The sequence below is a fragment of the Lissotriton vulgaris genome, chromosome 1_1 (assembly GCF_964263255.1).
Source record: "Lissotriton vulgaris chromosome 1_1, aLisVul1.2, whole genome shotgun sequence".
In the NCBI taxonomy this organism is placed as follows: Eukaryota; Metazoa; Chordata; class Amphibia; order Caudata; family Salamandridae; genus Lissotriton; species Lissotriton vulgaris.
In genome coordinates, this window is record NC_141685.1 from 1,368,368,434 (window position 1) to 1,368,391,104 (window position 22,671).

General features: G+C 46.9%; 4 non-coding genes across 4 annotated transcripts; all 4 read right to left on the reverse strand.

Annotated features, from left to right (window-relative positions):
• Nucleotides 1-721: 721 nt before the first annotated feature.
• Nucleotides 722-793, reverse strand: TRNAH-GUG (transfer RNA histidin (anticodon GUG)). Its single transcript has one exon. It is a non-coding gene; the product is annotated as a tRNA-His (tRNA).
• Nucleotides 794-5,022: 4,229 nt separating this feature from the next.
• Nucleotides 5,023-5,104, reverse strand: TRNAS-AGA (transfer RNA serine (anticodon AGA)). The gene has a single exon. It is a non-coding gene; the product is annotated as a tRNA-Ser (tRNA).
• A 3,090-nt stretch (nt 5,105-8,194) lies between these two features.
• TRNAS-AGA (transfer RNA serine (anticodon AGA)) lies at nt 8,195-8,276 on the reverse strand. Its single transcript has one exon. It is a non-coding gene; the product is annotated as a tRNA-Ser (tRNA).
• Nucleotides 8,277-10,585: 2,309 nt separating this feature from the next.
• On the reverse strand, nt 10,586-10,657 carry TRNAH-GUG (transfer RNA histidin (anticodon GUG)). The gene has a single exon. It is a non-coding gene; the product is annotated as a tRNA-His (tRNA).
• Between the last annotated feature and the right edge of the window lie 12,014 nt (nt 10,658-22,671).

Genomic DNA, 22,671 nt, shown 5'->3' on the forward strand with positions numbered 1-22,671 from the left:
AACTACTTGCCAAGCCTTAAACTCCAATTTTATTACATATCAGTAACCCCTAAGGTAGGCCCTAAGTAGTCCTAGGGGCATCATGCTATGTAAGTAAAAGGTAAGACATGTACTGTGGTAGTTTGTATGTCCTAGTAGTATCAAACAGTCTATTACATTTTTCACTACTGTGAGGTCTGCCCCTCTCATAGGTTAGCATTGGGTATTCCCTTATACTTTTTGGGGGGTAATTCCATATCAGAGAGGAGAAGCCTTATTTATTTATTGATAAATCCTGTCTACTGGTGAGGTTGGATTTAATCTTACTATTGTATAAATGCCATTTTTAGAGAGTGAGCATTTCTCTGCACTTACTGCTCTATTTGCATGAAAACCTGTCTTCAATTGACGTCTGGATTGGGCTGCGAGACAGCTACATATGTGCATTCCCTGTAGACAGCCACAACACAGGTCACTCAACTGAAACTGCATTCATCTGCATTCTGATTGGCCTGGGGGAGAGCTCCGCTCCCCGTACCGCAAATATGTTCAAGATCGATAATTTATGTCAGTAAGTACAGTACACCTACATCTTATAATCATGTGTGTTTAAATAATTTGTCGTTAGATCGTTTAAATATTGGAAAGGATCTGTTTTTAATAGACATTTTACAAAAACAACTGGTACATTTGGGAATTCTGTAAAGGAAAAACCCAACGACAGTGACATTGCCAACCACAATGCCGTGACTCGGATTCGAACCGAGGTTGCTGCGGCCACAACGCAGAGTACTAACCACTATACGATCACGGCGAGCTACTTAGACTCAATAACGTACAGTGACATGAAGAAATTATAATTCGGAACACTCAGGGATACTCCTGTGATAGGCTGAATGTGTTCATTGCTTCCTCATTCCTTATACAAAGGCTTTATCTCCTCAGTGGTTGATAGGCTGAAACCGTTTCCTGGCCGCCTGCTTGTGAACTGGCAGGAGTCAAAGATCACACATACACTGGTGGGCCTGTGATGGGACACCAATGCAGAGAAACACACCTGGCGCAGATATTCTATTCTGTTTATTAGACCTGCATCTCCCCTGTACCTCCTCAAGCCATCTGTATGTGAAGCAAGAAAGAGTTAAGGAACGGTCCATCTACACTTTTATTGGGAGGATGCTGCCGTGAGCTCCTCCCAGCTAATCACACAAACAGCAGTAAAGCAAGATGACTACACAGTTAGGGGGGACTGCATGGTTAGGTTTTTGAGGAATTATTGAAACTGACCTCAGTGACCCATAATCAGAGCTGTGGCTAATGACTGCATGCCTAATTATGATGAAGCAAGCACCATGGCTCGTAGGGGCCTCGCAACACACTTTTCTTAGCTCATTGAATTAAAGTATAAACTTCTGCCATGTGTGAGTGGTAAAGGCTTGTTAATTTTGTTGCTTTTCAAATTCACGTCTGACAACAAGACGAAGGAACATTGGGGCATCAGACGCTTTGGAAAGTAGCCACCAACTGCAGAGAAAGAGAGAAAGAGGGAAAAGGCAGTATGAGGTGTGGAGAAAACAGCAGCAGGTACTAGGAGCTCAAATGAGATTAATGGCGCCTAAATAGAGCACGTAAAGGAACAGTTACAAATCTAAGAAAAGGGAAAGAAAAGACTAGGAAAAAATACAGAAAGAGCTTGTAGATGAAATTCTCTTCCAGGAACAGCAGGTTAAGAGAAATTACACAGGGAGCAGTTAAGCTTGTAACACGGGGGAGAATAGAAAAGAAAATGCAGTTTTATGAAGTGTGTTTGCCTAATCCAGCTAGCACTTTTATTTTATTTCTCTATTTGCTTCTTTTATTGGTAAAGTAAGTTTCAAGTGCATGCACAGGTACGACCGAGAGAGCCAGGGTATAATAATTTGAAGCGTTTGCCCCAGTGCTAATGAAGGACGAGAGTTATAGCAAAGATATGAAACGGGGAGCGATAATAAATATGTGATATGGCAATAGTGACACCAAAATAAGCCACCTATTTATAAAACTGACATGGAAGAAATACTAAAGGTTAACTTCTGAAATTGTAGCCGATGTTAAAAAGATTCTCGTTGTCGGCAGGATTCGAACCTGCGCGGGAAGACCCCAATGGATTTCTAGTCCATCGTCTTAACCACTCGGCCACAACAACTGACTGTAAGGTGTGTGCACATAATCTGTATGCAAGTTTTCAAGGTGTCCCACAGCAAATTCCTGATATTCTGCAATGGACTTTTTAAAAAAAATGTTTTTTTCAGCAGGCACATTCTCTCCTAAAAACAAAAATTGCATGCGTGTATCTCTAGTTTGGAATACCATAGGCTTGCATGCATACTCTCATGGGTCACTCACGTTTTTTGGACCCTATTGCACTCTGTTTTCGTGCTGCTTTTAGTATATGGCCCATATTACAGAAGTCTACCATCTTTGAGTATTTGAGGCTCCTTTGTAAGTGCTTTATATTTTTTCCTTGAAGAGCTATATAATAAAGGGGTCCGGGAAAGATTTCATTTATGGAAGATAAAAGAAGGCCCACTTGTCTCACCAAATGCTGTAGAGAAACCTGATGTTTTACTCATGTTATCCTTAGTTCGTTTTTGTTAGACCTTGCATTCTTAAGGTGGTCCCAACCCCACCTTATTGCTTTTCACCTCCGCATTTTGCTGTATCTTTTTGTTGGCCTTAGGACTCTGATCACTTTATCGCTACTAATCAGTGCTGAAGTGCACGTGCTTCTTCGCTAATCATGTGTATAATTGGAGTATACCTGACTGACAGATTTAATTTATTGAAAGCCCCTTGTAAAGTGGTATACCATATACCCAGGGACTGATTGTGCCGCCCATAGAAATAGCATTTCAAACCTGTTTCAAGCCTGCTACTGCAGTGCCTGTGCTGCAGTGTACTGCCACTTCGACTTGGCATTTAAAACTACTTGCCAAGCCTTAAACTCCAATTTTATTACATATCAGTAACCCCTAAGGTATGCCCTAGGTAGTCCTAGGGGCATCATGCTATGTAAGTAAAAGGTAAGACATGTACTGTGGTAGTTTGTATGTCCTAGTAGTATCAAACAGTCTATTACATTTTTCACTACTGTGAGGTCTGCCCCTCTCATAGGTTAGCATTGGGTATTCCCTTATACTTTATGGGGGGTAATTCCATATCAGAGAGGAGAAGCTTTATTTATTTATTGATAAATCCTATCTACTGGTGAGGTTGGAATTAATCTTACTATTGTATAAATGCCATTTTAGAGAGTGAGCATTTCTCTGCACTTACTGCTCTATTTGCATGAAAACCTGTCTTCAATTGGCGTCTGGATTGGGCTGCGAGACAGCTACATATGTGCATTCCCTGTAGACAGCCACAACACAGGTCACTCAACTGAAACTGCATTCATCTGCATTCTGATTGGCCTGGGGGAGAGCCCAGCTCCCCTTACCGCAAATATGTTCAAGAACGATAATTTATGTCAGTAAGTACAGTATACCTACATCTTATAATCATGTGTGTTTAAATATTTTGTCGTTAGATCGTTTAAATATTGAAAAGGATCTGTTTTTAATAAACATTTTACAAAAACAACTGGTACATTTGGGAATTCTGTAAAGGAAAAACCCAACTGCCGTGACATTGCCAACCACAATGCCGTGACTCGGATTCAAACCGAGGTTGCTGCAGCCACAACGCAGAGTACTAACCACTATACGATCACGGCGAGCTACTTGGGCTCAATAACGTACAGTGACATGAAGAAATTATAATTCGGAACACTCAGGGCTACTCCTGTGATAGGCTGAATGTGTTCATTGCTTCCTCATTCCTTATACAAAGGCTTTATCTCCTCAGTGGTTGATAGGCTGAAACCGTTTCCTGGCCGCCTGCTTGTGAACTGGCAGGAGTCAAAGATCACACATACACTGGTGGGCCTGTGATCGGACACCAATGCAGAGAAACACACCTGGCGCAGATATTCTATTCTGTTTATTAGACCTGCATCTCCCCTGTACCTCCTCAAGCCATCTGTATGTGAAGCAAGAAAGAGTTAAGGAACGGTCCATCTACACTTTTATTGGGAGGATGCTGCCGTGAGCTCCTCCCAGCTAATCACACAAACAGCAGTAAAGCAAGATAACTACACAGTTAGGGGGGACTGCATGGTTAGGTTTTTGAGGAATTATTGAAACTGACCTCAGTGACCCATAATCAGAGCTGTGGCTAATGACTGCATGCCTAATTATGATGAAGCAAGCACCATGGCTCGTAGGGGCCCCACAACACACTTTTCTTAGCTCATTGAATTAAAGTATAAACTCCTGCCATGTGTGAGTGGTAAAGGCTTGTTAATTTTGTTGCTTTTCAAATTCACGTCTGACAACAAGACGAAGGAACATTGGGGCATCAGACGCTTTGGAAAGTAGCCACCAACCGCAGAGAAAGAGATAAAGAGGGAAAAGGCAGTATGAGGTGTGGAGAAAACAGCAGCAGGTACAAGGAGCTCAAATGAGATTAATGGCGCCTAAATAGAGCACGTAAAGGAACAGTTACAAATCTAAGAAAAGGGAAAGAAAAGACTAGGAAAAAATACAGAAAGAGCTTGTAGATGAAATTCTCTTCCAGGAACAACAGGTTAAGAGAAATTACACAGGGAGCAGTTAAGCTTGTAACACGGGGGAGAATAGAAAAGAAAATGCAGTTTTATGAAGTGTGTTTGCCTAATCCAGCTAGCACTTTTATTTTATTTCTCTATTTGCTTCTTTTATTGGTAAAGTAAGTTTCAAGTGCATGCACAGGTACGACCGAGAGAGCCAGGATATAATAATTTGAAGCGTTTGCACCAGCGCTAATGAAGGACGAGAGTTATAGCAAAGATATGAAAGGGGGAGCGATAATAAATATGTGATATGGCAATAGTGACACCAAAATAAGCCACCTATTTATAAAACTGACATGGAAGAAATACTAAAGGTTAACTTCTGAAATTGTAGCCGATGTTAAAAAGATTCTCGTTGTCGGCAGGATTCGAACCTGCGCGGGGAGACCCCAATGGATTTCTAGTCCATCGCCTTAACCACTCGGCCACAACAACTGACTGTAAGGCGTGTGCACATAATCTGTATGCAAGTTTTCAAGGTGTCCCACAGCAAATTCCTGATATTCTGCAATGGACTTTTTAAAAAATAAATGTTTTTTTCAGCAGGCACATTCACTCCTAAAAACAAAAATTGCATGCGTGTATCTCTAGTTTGGAATACCATAGGCTTGCATGCATACTCTCATGGGTCACTCAAGTTTTTTGGACCCTATTGCACTCTGTTTTTGTGCTGCTTTTAGTATATGGCCCATATTACAGAAGTCTACCATCTTTGAGTATTTGAGGCTCCTTTGTAAGTGCTTTATATTTTTTCCTTGAAGAGCTATATAATAAAGGGGTCCGGGAAAGATTGCATTTATGGAAGATAAAAGAAGGCCCACTTGTCTCACCAAATGCTGTAGAGAAACCTGATGTTTTACTCATGTTTTCCTTAGTTCGTTTTTGTTAGACCTTGCATTCTTAAGGTGGTCCCAACCCCACCTTATTGCTTTTCACCTCCGCATTTTGCTGTATCTTTTTGTTGGCCTTAGGACTCTGATCACTTTATTGCTACTAATCAGTGCTGAAGTGCACGTGCTTCTTCCCTAATCATGTGTATAATTGGAGTATACCTGACTGACAGATTTAATTTACTTGAAAGCCCCTTGTAAAGTGGTATACCATATACCCAGGGACTGATTGTGCAGCCCAAAGAAATAGCATTTCAAACCTGTCTCAAGCCTGCTACTGCAGTGCCTGTGCTGCAGTGTACTGCCACTTCGACTTGGCATTTAAAACTACTTGCCAAGCCTTAAACTCCAATTTTATTACATATCAGTAACCCCTAAGGTAGGCCCTAAGTAGTCCTAGGGGCATCATGCTATGTAAGTAAAAGGTAAGACATGTACTGTGGTAGTTTGTATGTCCTAGTAGTATCAAACAGTCTATTACATTTTTCACTACTGTGAGGTCTGCCCCTCTCATAGGTTAGCATTGGGTATTCCCTTATACTTTATGGGGGGTAATTCCATATCAGAGAGGAGAAGCTTTATTTATTTATTGATAAATCCTATCTACTGGTGAGGTTGGGTTTAATCTTACTATTGTATAAATGCCATTTTTAGAGAGTGAGCATTTCTCTGCACTTACTGCTCTATTTGCATGAAAACCTGTCTTCAATTGACGTCTGGATTGGGCTGCGAGACAGCTACATATGTGCATTCCCTGTAGACAGCCACAACACAGGTCACTCAACTGAAACTGCATTCATATGCATTCTGATTGGCCTGGGGGAGAGCCCAGCTCCCCTTACCGCAAATATGTTCAAGAACGATAATTTATGTCAGTAAGTACAGTATACCTACATCTTATAATCATGTGTGTTTAAATAATTTGTCGTTAGATCGTTTGAATATTGAAAAGGATCTGTTTTTAATAAACATTTTACAAAAACAACTGGTACATTTGGGAATTCTGTAAAGGAAAAACCCAACTGCCGAGACATTGCCAACCACAATGCCGTGACTCGGATTCAAACCGAGGTTGCTGCGGCCACAACGCAGAGTACTAACCACTATACGATCACGGCGAGCTACTTGGGCTCAATAACGTACAGTGACATGAAGAAATTATAATTCGGAACACTCAGGGCTACTCCTGTGATAGGCTGAATGTGTTCATTGCTTCCTCATTCCTTATACAAAGGCTTTATCTCCTCAGTGGTTGATAGGCTGAAACCGTTTCCTGGCCGCCTGCTTGTGAACTGGCAGGAGTCAAAGATCACACATACACTGGTGGGCCTGTGATGGGACACCAATGCAGAGAAACAGACCTGGCAAAGATATTCTAATCTGTTTATTAGACCTGCATCTCCCCTGTACCTCCTCAAGCCATCTGTATGTGAAGCAAGAAAGAGTTAAGGAACGGTCCATCTACACTTTTATTGGGAGGATGCTGCCGTGAGCTCCTCCCAGCTAATCACACAAACAGCAGTAAAGCAAGATAACTACACAGTTAGGGGGGACTGCATGGTTAGGTTTTTGAGGAATTATTGAAACTGACCTCAGTGACCCAGTCCGGGTCTGGTGGCTCAGTGGACTAATGCGTCCATTGCAGGGGCCTGTGTTCGACCTCATGGTCACAGGTTCAAATCCCGGGGGTTCACTCAGCCTTTCATCCAACTGAGGTCGATAAAATGAGTACCATTGAGTTGGGTAACAATAAACATCTGTTATTCAGCGCCAAGATACCCAAGGGTGAACGTGCGCTTTACAAATACACATGTTATGTTATGTTATGTTATAATCAGAGCTGTGGCTAATGACTGCATGCCTAATTATGATGAAGCAAGCACCATGGCTCGTAGGGGCCCCACAACACACTTTTCTTAGCTCATTGAATTAAAGTATAAACTCCTGCCATGTGTGAGTGGTAAAGGCTTGTTAATTTTGTTGCTTTTCAAATTCACGTCTGACAACAAGACGAAGGAACATTGGGGCATCAGACGCTTTGGAAAGTAGCCACCAACCGCAGAGAAAGAGATAAAGAGGGAAAAGGCAGTATGAGGTGTGGAGAAAACAGCAGCAGGTACAAGGAGCTCAAATGAGATTAATGGCGCCTAAATAGAGCACGTAAAGGAACAGTTACAAATCTAAGAAAAGGGAAAGAAAAGACTAGGAAAAAATACAGAAAGAGCTTGTAGATGAAATTCTCTTCCAGGAACAACAGGTTAAGAGAAATTACACAGGGAGCAGTTAAGCCTGTAACACGGGGGAGAATAGAAAAGAAAATGCAGTTTTATGAAGTGTGTTTGCCTAATCCAGCTAGCACTTTTATTTTATTTCTCTATTTGCTTCTTTTATTGGTAAAGTAAGTTTCAAGTGCATGCACAGGTACGACCGAGAGAGCCAGGATATAATAATTTGAAGCGTTTGCACCAGCGCTAATGAAGGACGAGAGTTATAGCAAAGATATGAAAGGGGGAGCGATAATAAATATGTGATATGGCAATAGTGACACCAAAATAAGCCACCTATTTATAAAACTGACATGGAAGAAATACTAAAGGTTAACTTCTGAAATTGTAGCCGATGTTAAAAAGATTCTCGTTGTCGGCAGGATTCGAACCTGCGCGGGGAGACCCCAATGGATTTCTAGTCCATCGCCTTAACCACTCGGCCACAACAACTGACTGTAAGGCTTGTGCACATAATCTGTATGCAAGTTTTCAAGGTGTCCCACAGCAAATTCCTGATATTCTGCAATGGACTTTTTAAAAAATAAATGTTTTTTTCAGCAGGCACATTCACTCCTAAAAACAAAAATTGCATGCGTGTATCTCTAGTTTGGAATACCATAGGCTTGCATGCATACTCTCATGGGTCACTCAAGTTTTTTGGACCCTATTGCACTCTGTTTTTGTGCTGCTTTTAGTATATGGCCCATATTACAGAAGTCTACCATCTTTGAGTATTTGAGGCTCCTTTGTAAGTGCTTTATATTTTTTCCTTGAAGAGCTATATAATAAAGGGGTCCGGGAAAGATTGCATTTATGGAAGATAAAAGAAGGCCCACTTGTCTCACCAAATGCTGTAGAGAAACCTGATGTTTTACTCATGTTATCCTTAGTTCGTTTTTGTTAGACCTTGCATTCTTAAGGTGGTCCCAACCCCACCTTATGGAAAGGGGCGACCACTCGGTCCCCCCGAACGTATGGATGAGTGCCTCGATCCCCCCGGGAAGCCATTTTTGGGCGGGAGGCGCGTCTCGGCTGGTATGCCCGAAGCGGCGTAGCCGGGGCGCGCCTTTTCCCGCCCTAGAGTGGGCTGGCCTAGACACCGACGCAGCCAGCCACGCCCCCGGGGCGGGCAGGGGCGGGTTTTCGCCCGCCCTGAAGACGGATAAAAGAAGGCGCAAGACCGGAAGACGTCCTCTTGTTCTTGTGCTCCGAAGCTGCACCTCCTCGCTACACGTGAGCTCGGGACGGAACGAAGAGCCAATTTTGAGCGTTTTGATCTTTTTCTTTGTCTTCTAGATACTTCCTCGGAGAGATGCCCAAGAAAGGCGCAAAAAGAATGACGACCGATCAGATGGTGCGGGCCCTTTGCAAAGAAGTGTCCGACATAAAGAAACGGTTGGCGGAGCGAGATGGGGAGGAGGGTTCGGGCACCCCGCCGGCTGGAGGGAGACCTAAGAGGCCGAGAAAGGTTCCAGCCGGTGGGGCCGTCCCGGTTCCCTCTGCCCCGCTCGAGGCGCCGACCCCAGTACCGATGGAGGGGAATCCAATCCCCGTTGTCGTCACCCCGACATCCAAGGAAGACATGCCCCCCGAGCTGGCAGCACAGCTAGCAGCATGGTTGGGGGATAGTAGTGATGGCGCCACGGCTGCCGAAGCACAGGCGCTGATAAAAGGGCTTCGTGAGAAGAAAGAGGCAGCTAGAGTGGCTACGCCGTTGGCATTCTTAAGGTGGTCCCAACCCCACCTTATTGCTTTTCACCTCCGCATTTTGCTGTATCTTTTTGTTGGCCTTAGGACTCTGATCACTTTATTGCTACTAATCAGTGCTGAAGTGCACGTGCTTCTTCCTTAATCATGTGTATAATTGGAGTATACCTGACTGACAGATTTAATTTACTTGAAAGCCCCTTGTAAAGTGGTATACCATATACCCAGGGACTGATTGTGCAGCCCAAAGAAATAGCATTTCAAACCTGTCTCAAGCCTGCTACTGCAGTGCCTGTGTTGCAGTGTACTGCCACTTCGACTTGGCATTTAAAACTACTTGCCAAGCCTTAAACTCCGATTTTATTACATATCAGTAACCCCTAAGGTAGGCCCTAAGTAGTCCTAGGGGCATCATGCTATGTAAGTAAAAGGTAAGACATGTACTGTGGTAGTTTGTATGTCCTAGTAGTATCAAACAGTCTATTACATTTTTCACTACTGTGAGGTCTGCCCCTCTCATAGGTTAGCATTGGGTATTCCCTTATACTTTATGGGGGGTAATTCCATATCAGAGAGGAGAAGCTTTATTTATTTATTGATAAATCCTATCTACTGGTGAGGTTGGGTTTAATCTTACTATTGTATAAATGCCATTTTTAGAGAGTGAGCATTTCTCTGCACTTACTGCTCTATTTGCATGAAAACCTGTCTTCAATTGACGTCTGGATTGGGCTGCGAGACAGCTACATATGTGCATTCCCTGTAGACAGCCACAACACAGGTCACTCAACTGAAACTGCATTCATATGCATTCTGATTGGCCTGGGGGAGAGCCCAGCTCCCCTTACCGCAAATATGTTCAAGAACGATAATTTATGTCAGTAAGTACAGTATACCTACATCTTATAATCATGTGTGTTTAAATAATTTGTCGTTAGATCGTTTGAATATTGAAAAGGATCTGTTTTTAATAAACATTTTACAAAAACAACTGGTACATTTGGGAATTCTGTAAAGGAAAAACCCAACTGCCGTGACATTGCCAACCACAATACCGTGACTCGGATTCGAACCGAGGTTGCTGCGGCCACAACGCAGAGTACTAACCACTATACGATCACGGCGAGCTACTTGGGCTCAATAACGTACAGTGACATGAAGAAATTATAATTCGGAACACTCAGGGCTACTCCTGTGATAGGCTGAATGTGTTCATTGCTTCCTCATTCCTTATACAAAGGCTTTATCTCCTCAGAGGTTGATAGGCTGAAACCGTTTCCTGGCCGCCTGCTTGTGAACTGGCAGGAGTCAAAGATCACACATACACTGGTGGGCCTGTGATGGGACACCAATGCAGAGAAACACACCTGGCGCAGATATTCTATTCTGTTTATTACACCTGCATCTCCCCTGTACCTCCTCAAGCCATCTGTATGTGAAGCAAGAAAGAGTTAAGGAACGGTCCATCTACACTTTTATTGGGAGGATGCTGCCGTGAGCTCCTCCCAGCTAATCACACAAACAGCAGTAAAGCAAGATAACTACAAAGTTAGGGGGGACTGCATGGTTAGGTTTTTGAGGAATTATTGAAACTGACCTCAGTGACCCATAATCAGAGCTGTGGCTAATGACTGCATGCCTAATTATGATGAAGCAAGCACCATGGCTCGTAGGGGCCCCACAACACACTTTTCTTAGCTCATTGAATTAAAGTATAAACTCCTGCCATGTGTGAGTGGTAAAGGCTTGTTAATTTTGTTGCTTTTCAAATTCACGTCTGAAGACAAGACGAAGGAACATTGGGGCATCAGACGCTTTGGAAAGTAGCCACCAACTGCAGAGAAAGAGAGAAAGAGGGAAAAGGCAGTATGAGGTGTGGAGAAGGGGGCGTGGCTTGGGCGCCGATGGCGATGGTCGCCTGAGAGCTCGGCTCCGGGACTGAGCCCGTGATTATCCTGTAAATCGGAGGCTGCGGGGCACCCCAGCCCCCGCATTCTGCTGATCGGCCCGACGGAGACCTGCCGGGGCCCTTGGCGCAGTCCGAACGAGCGGTGACCCGGCGGAAAATCGAAGTTTGTGGAACTGCGGAGTGCGACCCAACATGGCGCCCGGACTTCATTGTCCCCCTGGCCGGATCCATTAGACTGGAGGAGCATCACTAACAGCGGCGCACCCCCTGCTCTTCCGTCTCCCAGAGATGTGAGGATCTGGACATCGGCCAGATCGGACTCTTTCAACGAGGATCGCACTTGGATGGGCAGATGCCCTCGCTATAGTGGATCCCGCACGCGGACGCCTAGAGGTCCCGACAGTGGCCCCACTCCCTACACCGCACTTGGCTACTTTTTCCTGGCCGACCCCTTCCATGGGAGGCGCAACCCTTTGGCGCCGCAAATCATCCGGTGGAGTTGGTGACCCTCACTCCGGGACTCTATCGGCCGTACGGGCCTGCCCGACCTGGCGACGATTGTCTCCGCCTCCTCCTCGGTGCCCTCAGACGACGTGGTGGTGGCGCGAGCCGAAGCTGAGAAGGTCCAACAGGCCCTGGAGACGGGGATCTCCGGCACTCGACCTGAGGCCCAGCAACCGGGAGAGTCATAGCCGGCGCCTGCACTCGGAGGCGCCTGCTCCTGGACCCGCACTGTGTGCTCCCGGCGACATGGGGAAACCTAGAGGAGCCAAGGGGGCTACCCCAGCCGCTTCAGACTCGGAGACCCAGGACAAAGAGGAACGTGGGGACCCAGAGAGTTCTGGCGGTGCATCAATGCAGCAGCAATTTGACCGCGTCTTGGAGGCGATTGCGACCACGCGCTCGGCCCTCCAGCAGGACATTGCCCAGGTAGCGACGAGCCTAGGCCTCCTTAGAGCGGATCACGGCAAACTTTCGGACAGGGTCAAGGAAGTGGAGAGCTCGGTGAAAACCTTGGAGCCGGCGCAGCGAACCTTGGCTGCGACTATGAAGGATGCCCTGTCCCGGATTACGGCCCTGGAGCAGAGAGCAGAGGATGCGGAAGGCCGTAACAGGAGGAACAACATTCGTGTGGTGGGCCTGCCGGAAAAGATTGAGGATGGCGACATGGTGGCATACTTGGAAGCCTGGCTCCGAGACACGGTGGCCCCGGAGGGTCTATCCTCCTTCTACACCCTGGAGCGTGCCCATAGAGTCCCAGCGAGGCCACCGCAACAGGGACGTGCCCCGCGACCGGTGGTGGCGAGGTTATTGCACTTTCGGGACAGAGACCTCATCCTCAATGCCGCCAGACATAATGGTCCATTCAAAGTGGCGAACAGCCAGGTGAACATCTTCCCGGATTACACCTATGAAACTCAACGCAGAAGGTTTTCCTTCCTGGCGGTCAAGCTCGAGCTCAGGAGCGAGGGCATCCAATACTCGCTCCTATTTCCTGCGAGGCTCCGCATAATTTTCGATGACAAGACTCAATTCTTTGATACCCCGGAGGATGTCTGTAACTGGCTTGAACTCTATAGAGCAGGGAAAGATGGCTTCGGCTCCTCATCTCAGCAGGCGACGGAGCCGGAGCAGAGACGGCGGTCCAAAAGGATTCGGAGTCGCCGTGGCCGCTCAGGCGGACCCTCAACTGCGGAGACATCGACGGAGCAGAAGGGAGTGCTGGAGGTGTTATCTGCGCTGTCTGGCTCACGGGACGATGCCATTGAGGAGGAAGCGGACCCTGGGGACGAGGGGGTACCAACGGACTCCGAGGAATCGGTGACTGATAGCGTCCATACGCCGGTGATCACACCGAAATCGGTGGAGGACCTTCTGGATGGGCAGGGTTAACGGGGTGAGCTACTTCCTTTTGGGTGGGGGCCCGGCACGGGGGTGGCGGGTGCCGACAATTGATGCTGACTCCCAGGGGAGGGGGGGTGGGGTGCCTTGTTTTTGCCCCGAGGGTTTTTGGCACTGTTTTGGGCTTGCCTTAGTCCTGGTGGCCTGAGCGTCGAGGGCCCACTGCCACCGCCCGGCCCGCACCTGGCCCTTAAGGCCTTCCTACGGTGGCGACCGCAGGATTAGTGAGGGATAGTGGGTTTTTGGAGGGTATGGTTTGGATGGGAACTAGATGGTGCTATTTGGGTCCTGTTCTGGGGTGGGTGGATGGGGGTTTGGTTCATACTTGGGTTGTTAAGTTTTGGTTGGGGAAAATGGCCGCCATCAGTGCTGGGATGATTGATGCCCTTTCTTTGTTGGGACCCAGATGGGGAGACTTTGCGAGAACGATATGGGACAATGGCTGATGTTGCTAATCTGAAATGTATTACTTGGAACGTGCGGGGGCTTCATACCATGTCTAGGCGTCACAAAGTCCACGCTTATTTAGTGCGTAGGGGGGTACAAATGGCGCTGCTACAGGAGACTCATCTGAACAAGGCGGAAGGGGCGGCGCTACAGCGTAGATGGAGGGGGCAGGTCTTTTGCACTTCGTACTCCGCGTATGCCAGAGGGGCGCTGATTTGGGTTAGAGCTGGGGTTCCCTTCCAGGTCACGAAAACAGTGATAGATCCAGAGGGGCGATAAGTGGCCATTTCGGGCACTTTGGGAGGGAGAGATCTAAACGTTTTCTGTGTGTACGCTCCCAATATAGACCAGACTGCCTTCCTTTCCAGGTTATCGGGCTCGTTGGCCCACTTCTTCTCCGGGCCCCTCCTGCTCGGTGGAGATTTCAACTCAGTAGTGGATGTGGACACTGACCGCTCGCATCCACCCCTCCCTGATTCTCCGGTTCGCCGCATGGCTAAGGGTCGTAGGGACTGGCAGACTCATTGGGGTCTAACGGATATCTGGAGGGCGCAGCACCCCACAACTAGGGACTATTCCTACTTCTCGAGCCTCCATGAGTTGCACGTTAGACTGGACGAATTTCTTGGCTCGCCTGAACTGGTTTCGGCAGCGGTCCGGTCTGAATATTTGACCAGGACCATATCAGATCATAACCCCCTCCTGCTGGACCTTCGTTGGTTTCCCGGGGTGCCTGTGGTGCCCACCTGGAAGTTACGGCCCGAGATCCTTGAGGACAGTGTTTTCAGAGCGGACCTAGGCGATAAGATCTCGGAGTACTCTGCGTCCAACGGTGGCACCGCGAGCTCGAGAGCGTTAGAGTGGGACGCTTTTAAGGTGGTGGTGAGGGGGTACTGTATTTCTAAAAAGGTCGGCATGAGGCGAATTATCCTCGCCGACCTAGATACAGCGGACCGGAAGCTCCGCGAGTTGGAACTCCGCCGCCCCGGGCGCCCTGAATTACAGGCACGCACAGCGGAGGCGAAGGAGGCGGTAGCGGCGGAGGTCGAACGGCTGCGCTGTTTTGACTACAAGGCCTATACGGTTCGGTCCCTCGCAGAGGGGGATAGGTCGAGCGCGCTGCTGGCATGGCTTGCCAACCCTACGCGCCAATCCTCATTGACGACGTCCATGCGCACGGCAAACGGGACTGTAGTATACACTCAGCCTGAGATTCTGAGCTGCTACCGGCAATACTACGAACGTTTGTACCGCAGTCGCTCTGCCCGAGACCCTGACCTGCTTACTAATTATCTACGGCCTCTGGAGCTCCGAACAGTGGAGCAGGATGTGGCGAAAGCCCTGGGGTCCGACATAGAACTGGGAGAGATCCGTAGCGCCATTAAAAAGATGGCGCGGAATAAGACCCCGGGCCTAGACGGCCTTCCTGTGGAGTTCTTTGCAGCTTATGCTGATCTCCTAGCCCCTAGGTTATTAATAGTATACAGAGAGGCGAAGAGGCTTGGGCGACTCCCGGGCTCGATGTGCGAGGCCTTGGTGGTTCCCCTCCTCAAGCCCGGAAGGGACTCATCCGATCCGGGGTCTTACCGTCCCTTATCAATGCTGACGGTTGACTATAAAATACTGAGCAGCATCTTGGCCTCGAGGCTGCTGGGGCACATGAGCTCCCTGGTACATGAGGACCAAGCTGGATTTATCCCCAGGCGTAACACGACCATGAACATTCGCAGGTTGTTCCGCTTGCTAGGAGAACCGCTTGTGGACGCCCCGTGCCCGGTTGTCTTATCGGTAGACTTAGAGAAGGCTTTTGACAGCCTGGAATGGGACTACCTTTGCACTGTGCTACGGAGGTTTGGCCTCGGTGAGGGCTTCATCAGGTGGACCAAGGTCCTGTATGCCTCTGCATCGGCCAGGGTTCGGGCGGGACCGCTAATTTCCTCACAATATCCGGTGGAGAGGGGCACGAGGCAGGGATGTTCGTTATCCCCGCTTCTCTTTGCGCTGGCGGTGGAGCCACTCGCGCTGCATCTCCGGTCGGGAGCCCATTATACGGGCCTGTGGACTCCTTCGGGCCCGCACTACATTTCGCTGTATGCAGACGACCTGCTGCTCTTCCTCGAGGACCCGTTCGCTGCCTTGCATGGAGCTGCGATGGCGCTCACGGAGTTTGGGGAGTTCTCGGGCCTCCGGGTGAATTGGACTAAGACCTGTCTTTTCCCGGTTCGCAGGGGCACCCCTAGCCCTGCTCTCAGTAGGGAGATTAGGTGGGAACCCGACTGCTTTAAGTACCTGGGGGTGTACGTCTATCATGAACCATCTGACCTCCTGGATGGGAACATTGCCCGCGGCACTCGAGCACTTCGAGGCAGTATGGACTTCTGGGCCACACTACCGCTCTCGGTGGCAGGGCGGATCGCTTTGCTCAAAATGGTGGCGCTTCCCAGGTTGTTGTATTATTTCCGGACACTACCGATCTGGGTCCCACCGGCCACGTTTCGACTATTACGATCAATGATAGTCGGATTCCTCTGGGGCTCGGGCCGCCGACGGGTGGCCCTCAAGACCCTGATGAGGCCGAAGGCTGAGGGTGGGCTTGCGGTGCCGGACTTTGAAAAGTATTATTTAGCGGCGCAGCTCCAGACCTTCACCCAGGAGATCGCCCGGGAATTCCGGGGCCCAGAAGACAGAAGGGGTACGGGTATAGCCAGGCATGTTCTCTCCTTCATAGCGCTGCGACAACGTTTGGCCTTACAGGACTTGTCGCTTAAGGAGCGGACCGTTCGCCTGTGTTGGAACCGAGCTCACGCCCGGGGCCACCTGAGAATACCGTATGCGCCCGAAATACCTTTGGGGATGCTGACGGCTTTGCCCCATGGCGGCGATTGGTCACGGTTGGCGAACTGGGAGGACGCAGGCTTACAGCTGATAGGTGACCTATACGAGGACGGGGCGCTCTTGCCCTTTCAGGAGCTCATTGATCGCTTCGAGATTCCTCGCGGCGACTTTCTGCTGCACTCGGCCCTAGTCCGAGCGATCCAGGCGCACTGGAAACGCGGGCAGGAGGAACCCCCTTTATCTCCGGTGTGCCAATACGTGATGATGTCTGCGGGCACGGTGAAGGCGGTCACTTGCCTCTACGGCAGACTGATCAATGAGGGGCTGGCTCCCCTCACTACTCTGAGAACCCGCTTGGGAGGAGGACATTGGCAAGGAGATCCCGGAGACGACCTGGTCCCAACTGGTGCGGCGAGCCTGGAAGGGCACACGCCATGCCCGCTTTCAATTGGTCCACTACTACGTGCTCCATAGAGCATATCTGACCCCGGTGAAAATCAGGCGATATTTTGCTACGAGTTCGGCGGACTGCCCCAGGTGCCCGGCCCAGGAGGCGGACCTTCTCCACATGTTGTGGGCCTGCCCAGGATTGTCCTCCTATTGGGTAGAAGTGGGGAAGACCCTGGAGGAGGTGACGGGGAGATCCTTATCGTTTGACGCGGCGGTGGGACTCCTGCACTGGTTCCCTCATACCCCCAAGAACAAAATATCTAGCAAGTTCATCGATTTAGGGCTGCTCCTTGCTAAACGAGAGGTGACCAGGAACTGGAAGGCACGAGCTGGTCCGACAGGAAGCCGGTGGCACAGCGAACTTTTGAAGTGGGCGGCGGGGGAGAGCACACTGAGATACCAGCTAGCTTGGAGGCAGCGTAATGAGAAGGCACAGGAGGCAGCGCTGGAGTGGGAGACGTTAGTGCAGGCCCTTAGGGATTATTGCGCCCCCAGTGACTCTGAAAGTGAGGAAGCAGCTCGCCCCAAGTCCCGATAGTCGATTGCACTTTTCAGCTCTGTTGCTTTCCCCATGGGTCCTTTCGCAGATCCTGTTGCTGTTGTTACCGTGCGCTGATGGCGGGGTTGGGTAGGGTTTACTTTGGTTCATAGCGTTTTGAGGGTGGGGTTTTCTTTCTGGGTTTTATAGGCTTGTTTGGAAAAGCAGATGACGGACAGTGGATCATCCGGACCTGCTTCGACATCCTGCTGAGCCCCCATTGAATTTCGCCGCCCGACCCCAGGGTTGTGGGCTGAATGGCTGTGTACGAGAAGTACGGCTGGGGGACGGAGGGTTGTGTCTCATTGATTTTGCTTGTTCTATAATGCTGGTCGATTATGTAACGATTTACTGATTCCTGCAATAAAAATATATTTTAAAAAAATGAGGTGTGGAGAAAACAGCAGCAGGTACAAGGAGCTCAAATGAGAATAATGGCGCCTAAATAGAGCACGTAAAGGAACAGTTACAAATCTAAGAAAAGGGAAAGAAAAGACTAGGAAAAAACACAGAAAGAGCTTGTAGATGAAATTCTCTTCCAGGAACAGCAGGTTAAGAGACATTACACAGGGAGCAGTTAAGCTTGTAACACTGGGGAGAATAGAAAAGAAAATGCAGTTTTATGAAGTGTGTTTGCCTAATCTAGCTAGCACTTTTATTTTATTTCTCTATTTGCTTCTTTTATTGGTAAAGTAAGTTTCAAGTGCATGCACAGGTACGACCGAGAGAGCCAGGGTATAATAATTTGAAGCGTTTGCCCCAGCGCTAATAAAGGACGAGAGTTATAGCAAAGATATGAAAGGGGGAGCGATAATAAATATGTGATATGGCAATAGTGACACCAAAATAAGCCACCTATTTATAAAACTGACATGGAAGAAATACTAAAGGTTAACTTCTGAAATTGTAGCCAATGTTAAAAAGATTCTCGTTGTTGGCAGAATTCGAACCTGCGCGGGGAGACCGCAATGGATTTCTAGTCCATCAACTTAACCACTCGGCCACAACAACTGACTGTAAGGCGTGTGCACATAATCTGTATGCAAGTTTTCAAGGTGTCCCACAGCAAATTCCTGATATTCTGCAATGGACTTTTTAAAAAAAAAAAAATTTTCAGCAGGCACATTCACTCCTAAAAACAAAAATTCCATGCGTGTATCTCTAGTTTGGAATACCATAGGCTTGCATGCATACTCTCATGGGTCACTCAAGTTTTTTGGACCCTATTGCACTCTGTTTTCGTGCTGCTTTTAGTATATGTCCCATATTACAGAAGTCTACCATCTTTGAGTATTTGAGGCTCCTTTGTAAGTGCTTTATATTTTTTCCTTGAAGAGCTATATAATAAAGGGGTCTGGGAAAGATTGCATTTATGGAAGATAAAAGAAGGCCCACTTGTCTCACCAATTGCTGTAGAGAAACCTGATGTTTTACTCATGTTATCCTTAGTTCGTTTTTGTTAGACCTTGCATTCTTAAGGTGGTCCCAACCCCACCTTATTGCTTTTCACCTCCGCATTTTGCTGTATCTTTTTGTTGGCCTTAGGACTCTGATCACTTTATTGCTACTAATCAGTGCTAAAGTGCACGTGCTTCTTCCTTAATCATGTGTATAATTGGAGTATACCTGACTGACAGATTTAATTTACTTGAAAGCCCCTTGTAAAGTGGTATACCATATACCCAGGGACTGATTGTGCAGCCCAAAGAAATAGCATTTCAAACCTGTCTCAAGCCTGCTACTGCAGTGCCTGTGCTGCAGTGTACTGCCACTTCGACTTGGCATTTAAAACTACTTGCCAAGCCTTAAACTCCAATTTTATTACATATCAGTAACCCCTAAGGTAGGCCCTAAGTAGTCCTAGGGGCATCATGCTATGTAAGTAAAAGGTAAGACATGTACTGTGGTAGTTTGTATGTCCTAGTAGTATCAAACAGTCTATTACATTTTTCACTACTGTGAGGTCTGCCCCTCTCATAGGTTAGCATTGGGTATTCCCTTATACTTTATGGGGGGTAATTCCATATCAGAGAGGAGAAGCTTTATTTATTTATTGATAAATCCTATCTACTGGTGAGGTTGGATTTAATCTTACTATTGTATAAATGCCATTTTTAGAGAGTGAGCATTTCTCTGCACTTACTGCTCTATTTGCATGAAAACCTGTCTTCAATTGACGTCTGGATTGGGCTGCGAGACAGCTACATATGTGCATTCCCTGTAGACAGCCACAACACAGGTCACTCAACTGAAACTGCATTCATATGCATTCTGATTGGCCTGGCGGAGAGCCCAGCTCCCCTTACCGCAAATATGTTCAAGAACGATAATTTATGTCAGTAAGTACAGTATACCTACATCTTATAATCATGTGTGTTTAAATAATTTGTCGTTAGATCGTTTGAATATTGAAAAGGATCTGTTTTTAATAGACATTTTACAAAAACAACTGGTACATTTGGGAATTCTGTAAAGGAAAAACCCAACTGCCGCGACATTGCCAACCACAATGCCGTGACTAGGATTCGAACCGTGGTTGCTGCTGCCACAACGCAGAGTACTAACCACTATACGATCACGGCGAGCTACTTGGGCTCAATAACGTACAGTGACATGAAGAAATTATAATTCGGAACACTCAGGGCTACTCCTGTGATAGGCTGAATGTGTTCATTGCTTCCTCATTCCTTATACAAAGGCTTTATCTCCTCAGTGGTTGATAGGCTGAAACCGTTTCCTGGCCGCCTGCTTCTGAACTGGCAGGAGTCAAAGATCACACATACACTGGTGGGCCTGTGATGGGACACCAATGCAGAGAAACACACCTGGCGCAGATATTCTATTCTGTTTATTAGACCTGCATCTCCCCTGTACCTCCTCAAGCCATCTGTATGTGAAGCAAGAAAGAGTTAAGGAACGGTCCATCTACACTTTTATTGGGAGGATGCTGCCGTGAGCTCCTCCCAGCTAATCACACAAACAGCAGTAAAGCAAGATAACTACACAGTTAGGGGGGTCTGCATGGTTAGGTTTTTGAGGAATTATTGAAACTGACCTCAGTGACCCATAATCAGAGCTGTTGCTAATGACTGCATGCCTAATTATGATGAAGCAAGCACCCTGGCTCGTAGGGGCCCCACAACACACTTTTCTTAGCTCATTGAATTAAAGTATAAACTTCTGCCATGTGTGAGTGGTAAAGGCTTGTTAATTTTGTTGCTTTTCAAATTCACGTCTGACAACAAGACGAAGGAACATTGGGACATCAGACGCTTTGGAAAGTAGCCACCAACCGCAGAGAAAGAGAGAAAGAGGGAAAAGACAGTATGAGGTGTGGAGAAAACAGCAGCAGGTACAAGGAGCTCAAATGAGATTAATGGCGCCTAAATAGAGCACGTAAAGGAACAGTTACAAATCTAAGAAAAGGGAAAGAAAAGACTAGGAAAAAACACAGAAAGAGCTTGTAGATGAAATTCTCTTCCAGGAACAGCAGGTTAAGAGAAATTACACAGGGAGCAGTTAAGCTTGTAACACGGGGGAGAATAGAAAAGAAAATGCAGTTTTATGAAGTGTGTTTGCCTAATCCAGCTAGCACTTTTATTTTATTTCTCTATTTGCTTCTTTTATTGGTAAAGTAAGTTTCAAGTGCATGCACAGGTATGACCGAGAGAGCCAGGGTATAATAATTTGAAGCGTTTGCACCAGCGCTAATGAAGGACGAGAGTTATAGCAAAGATATGAAAGGGGGAGCGATAATAAATATGTGATATGGCAATAGTGACACCAAAATAAGCCACCTATTTATAAAACTGACATGGAAGAAATACTAAAGGTTAACTTCTGAAATTGTAGCCGATGTTAAAAAGATTCTCGTTGTCGGCAGAATTCGAACCTGCGCGGGGAGACCCCAATGGATTTCTAGTCCATCGCCTTAACCACTCGACCACAACAACTGACTGTAAGGTGTGTGCACATAATCTGTATGCAAGTTTTCAAGGTGTCCCACAGCAAATTCCTGATATTCTGCAATGCACTTTTTAAAAATAATGTTTTTTTCAGCAGGCACATTCTCTCCTAAAAACAAAAATTGCATGTGTATATCTCTAGTTTGGAATAACATAGGCTTGCATGCATACTCTCATGGGTCACTCAAGTTTTTTGGACCCTATTGCACTCTGTTTTCGTGCTGCTTTTAGTATATGGCCCATATTACAGAAGTCTACCATCTTTGAGTATTTGAGGCTCCTTTGTAAGTGCTTTATATTTTTTCCTTGAAGAGCTATATAATAAAGGGGTCCGGGAAAGATTGCATTTATGGAAGATAAAAGAAGGCCCACTTGTCTCACAAAATGCTGTAGAGAAACCTGATGTTTTACTCATGTTATCCTTAGTTCGTTTTTGTTAGACCTTGCATTCTTAAGGTGGTCCCAACCCCACCTTATTGCTTTTCACCTCCGCATTTTGCTGTATCTTTTTGTTGGCCTTAGGACTCTGATCACTTTATTGCTACTAATCAGTGCTGAAGTGCACATGCTTCTTCCTTAATCATGTGTATAATTGGAGTATACCTGACTGACAGATTTAATTTACTTGAAAGCCCCTTGTAAAGTGGTATACCATATACCCAGGGACTGATTGTGCCGCCCAAAGAAATAGCATTTCAAACCTGTCTCAAGCCTGCTACTGCAGTGCCTGTGCTGCAGTGTACTGCCACTTCGACTTGGCATTTAAAACTACTTGCCAAGCCTTAAACTCCAATTTTATTACATATCAGTAACCCCTAAGGTAGGCCCTAAGTAGTCCCAGGGGCATCATGCTATGTAAGTAAAAGGTAAGACATGTACTGTGGTAGTTTGTATGTCCTAGTAGTATCAAACAGTCTATGACATTTTTCACTACTCTGAGGTCTGCCCCTCTCATAGGTTAGCATTGGGTATTCCCTTATACTTTTTGGGGGGTAATTCCATATCAGAGAGGAGAAGCTTTATTTATTTATTGATAAATCCTATCTACTGGTGAGGTTAGATTTAATCTTACTATTGTATAAATGCCATTTT